The sequence below is a fragment of the Nanorana parkeri genome, unplaced genomic scaffold (genome assembly GCF_000935625.1).
Source record: "Nanorana parkeri isolate BGI_ZX_2015 unplaced genomic scaffold, ASM93562v1 scaffold6, whole genome shotgun sequence".
In the NCBI taxonomy this organism is placed as follows: domain Eukaryota; kingdom Metazoa; phylum Chordata; class Amphibia; order Anura; family Dicroglossidae; genus Nanorana; species Nanorana parkeri.
Window position 1 is genome coordinate 4107921 of NW_017306274.1, and position 4570 is coordinate 4112490.

Below are 4570 nucleotides of genomic sequence, written 5' to 3' on the forward strand. Positions count from 1 at the left end.
CCCTGCAGGTCTCAGTACCTGATGCACTCCAGTCTCCCCCTGTCTCAATACAGTTCTTCCACCCTTATGTCTGTACTGACTTAAAGTGATAATACACCCATGAGTTAAATCTTAAAAATACATTCAAGTACCTGAACTTTTAACAACAATGTATCTCATTTGTGTATCACTCGGCTGTAGGTCCTCCAATCATCTTTGAATTGGTGCTGACACTGTCCTTCCCTCTGGAGGGGGGCTACTTTTGTTCCCCATGGTCCCTGTGTGTGTTGTAATGTAGCCACCGCTCCAGGCTCCCCCCCGGAATGGACTACAATCTCATGCTTAGTTTACTAATTTGTATTGAGATTGTAGTCTATCACAGGAGTGAGCTTGGAGCGGTGGCTACTTTACAACACACAGGGACCATGGGGAACATGGTCGGGTGACACACAAATAAGATACATTGTTGTTAATAGTTCAGGTACTTTAATGTATTTTTAAAATTGTATTTCCTGAGTTTAGTGTCACTTTAAGATCCCTTGATCACAGCAGTAGACTGCATGTAAGTTCTATTCGCCTTCACAGTGTTGGGAAGTTCCCCCGGCCATCTCCTCTCCTTCATTCATTTTTGTAAAGTTACCAAAAGGTCAACTCCTGTAGAAGGCACCTGGGAAGTGGGGAGCTCTGGGATGTGTAGTTCTCCAGGATGTCCGGCTCTGCTTTGCACTCCTGGGGTCTTCCCCTGGCTCTCTCTGGGTGTCTGTAATAAATATTTGGTATCCAGTGGAAGCAATCTCAGACAGAACTCATTATTATCTGTAATGTCCGGATGATTTCCGTTCTTTAGCAGTCAATAAATTACCCGGCACCCTTTGCTAGTCTTTACAGCAAAATGTCCGCTACAAAACCAATTATTGTATTTATGACTTGAAAGAATAATTAAATAAAATGGCTTGGAAGAGTGATTTGCATGTTTTGCAGCTTTTTATTTCTTGGTTTTATACTAATGTCTGTTCCCCGGCAGGATCTGTAATGTATTTATTTACTGTAATTGAGGCTACAAGGGAATCGTTTCTAGTGAAGTCTGGGATGTGTCAACTTGTGTTTTACAAGCAGTTCATTAAAATCTTTAAATTGCCTCTGTACAGTGTTATAGAACAGAGAGCCATTTCCAGAAGGAAGACGGGTCTGGGTCCTTATAACCCTAAAGCTCAGCCGAACCTCCATCTTGAATCCGCCAGATACATTCCAGGAGCCTCAAAACATAAAGGTGAGCAAAGGCTTACAGTTCATTTTCTTTACAAAGCAGCCACTGCCTGCGTAGAAACACCTGTCCTCTGCCAGCATAATTCGCTATACTGAGCTGCTGCTGTCCATTCATAAACTGAGGTGATAGTAACTGATACTATGTCCACAATCATCAATGAACAGGAAGTGATGTAGTGCACTTCCTGTTAATTCATAACTGGGGACATAGTAAACATACTATGTCCTCCATTATTTACAAACACTCAGCGATCAGTACTGAGTGGAGTGTTTGTTCTCCTCTCTCCATCCTGACTCGCCTGTCACAAGAGGCCGAGCTCCCCCCACGCAGCCCCGCTCCACCTCCTAACAGCTTCTCTCCTCCCCGCTGGCAGCTGCATTGGCTCTTTGCCCCCTCCGATCCCCGCTGCCTATGCTGACACAGGCAGGGGAGAGCAGTGGGGATCGGAGGGAACAGAGTTACGGCGCCCGGCAGGGGGAGAGAAGCTGGGGGTGCACATTTTCATCTGTTTTTGTGCTATCTGCATTTTGCCCATAGTACCATTTTCAGCTGAAATGTTGGTGCATCCCTAAGTGTGTGTGTGTGTACACACATATACTGTACATATTATTATTTTTTTCCTTATGTGTAATATTAAATGGCGGCAATTGAATATACCATCGAAAAAAGTACTGAAAGCCCCAAGGACATTTCCAGAGCCAAGCCTTGAAAATCCCGGCACCGATGGGAACCTTCTGCACTAATATTTTATATTTCCTTTATTCATTTACATATTTGCTTTGCACATGAACACTGAACCGTACGCATGTGTCCTTAACCCAGAAAAGCTTACGCGCTAATGGCCTCATTACAGGCACAACGCTCCCATCGCGCTATTCTAATCAGCCATTACATGAATCTACAGGTCACATCAGCGTTACCGACTCACATTATTTGGGTAGAAAAAATAACTTTCTTGCCAAAAAAAATAACCATCTGCTCCAATGTACATGTAACTCCCAGATGAATGACTTTTAGATTTCTGAAGCCGTGCGTATCAAACAATTGCTTTTATCTTCATAAAATATTATTTGCTTATTTGTAGCCTTGCAGTGCTGCTGATCTGCTGCCACTTCCTGTCTACATGCACTCCAGTCAGTGGGGTCACTAGGGGGTGTGGCCCAAACCCGGGTGACAACAAAATGACTGACATTCATTTTGGAGTCACCCTCTGTAAAATGTCAGGCACTCGGTCTATGACCGAGAGCCCGACAGTTGCACAAGAGAGGAGAGGACCTGGTGGCATTCCTTATCCCGCCGGGTGAACATCCCCTCCTCTCTGCTGGCGTCCATCACCAAGATGGCCGCCAGCAGGTACCAGCGCATGACGTCATCACGCACATGTGCGTTGATGTCGCACGTGCTTGATGACTTCATGCGCAATGATGTCATGCGGGGTGTCACCCAGTACCCGCTCCGGGTGACTCCCCGCCTTGGGGCGCCCCTGACTCCAGCGGTGGCTGCATGGCATTACTCAAGGTGGGGCTCCTTATGGTGACAACAGTGAACCATGCCTGTGTAATGTCTGTTGAAATAGACCCCTGTAGTCTCTATCGGAAGCCTGTGTGAGGGGGTGACAACACAGGAGCACAATTGGGGGACAGGGTGTTGTCACCCTCTAACAGGAAGTGTCTTCATGGCAGGATCACCAGGGATTATTTTAGCAAAATCCACAGATTAAAAATTGTTGAAATTATATTAACATGTTAAAGCTTATACAAGATTTTGGAGATTGGGTTTACATATACTTTAAAGCAGTGGTGATCAATTTATGAGGTATACGGAACCTCAGCAACCCTACAGTGTATGTAGTGCTATAAGCGACTGTGGATGTGCAACAAATGTGATTGGGAGCGGTGACAGAATGGGGAGGTGCTATCCGAGACTGTTAGAGATAACTACAATTACGGCCCCTTTACAAGATAGTGAAACCACTCACACTGCTGGGGGTCTGAGGGCCTGTTCACATGAGATCAGGTCCTGATCAGCAGACGTGGGGCTGCTGATGCATTGGGTTTTTGGCCGCGTTTTTGATGCGTTCCAGCAAAAAAAAAAAAAAACATTTTTTGCTGGAGTGGGGCTGTTAGTATGTTAGCTGCAGCGCAGTGCGTTTTTGATGCGTTTTTGACGCGTTTGCGTATCCGTTCCATTTCCGGACCTGACAAAATGTGACATGCAGTATTTTTTCTGTTGTGAGCTGAACGGACTGCGCACGTGAGAACTGGAGCCCATAAAACACATAGGGATACATTGGGATGCATTTTGAGTGCAGCAGCGTACAGAGCCGGTCAGCACACAAAACGGACGTCGTGTGAACAGGCCCTGAGGGCCACACAAGTACCAAAGGACCGCTCGTGACCCTCGGGCCACAGGATAGGATACAGGGCTTCAAAGCCTAGGCTACCATGGTGGGTGTTTAACATTATTGGTGACGCGCACACGCACACACACTATTGCCAAAAGTATTGGGACACCCCTCCAAATCATTGGATTCAGGTGTTCCAATCATCTCCATGGCCGCAGGTGTATAGGATGAGGCACCTCGGCATAAATCCATGAGTAAACCCCTGCAAACACTCCTCCCATGCCTTCTCCACTTACACATTTCACCACACAGGCTTAATCATAGAGGTGATCACTACACTTAAAAGATTTCATATATACTGATAGGATCATAAGCCAACCTCATTCACACCTCGTTCTGGAATATTGAAAAGACTACATTTGCCCCTCAGTGAGCTGCATAGCTCTGACGTATCCCACAGTGACGTACACAGTCCGCTGAACCATCTCTGGTACCCATCCCTCTACAATTCTCATGTAGGTAAAGCCAGGGGCGCCCCGAGGCTGGGTGACACCCGGTAACCGCTCCGAGACATTGTCGCGCACGCGTGGCGATCTTCTGATACCTGCTGGCAGCTATCTTGGTGATGGATGCCGGCAGAGATACTGTCAGGCGTTCGGTCCATGACCGAGCGCCCGACTTTTCAGAGGGGGGTGACACCAAAATGACTTTCAGTCATTTTGGTGTCACCCGGGTGCGGGCCACACCCCCCTTGTGATGCCACTGGGTAAAGCCCCTGGTGGGCACTGAACTCAGGACCCCAGAGCTGCAAGGCAAAAGATCTACCTGCCAAGACACAAGCTTAATGCATAAGGAGATTTGATAAGGAGATCGCAGACATAGGGGAAATCATGCACCTCCTGGAGAACATCAACGACATTCAATTCAGGGTCACTGGGCTTTTCTTTTTTTTTTCTTTTTAATGGACAAATGTGTAACAG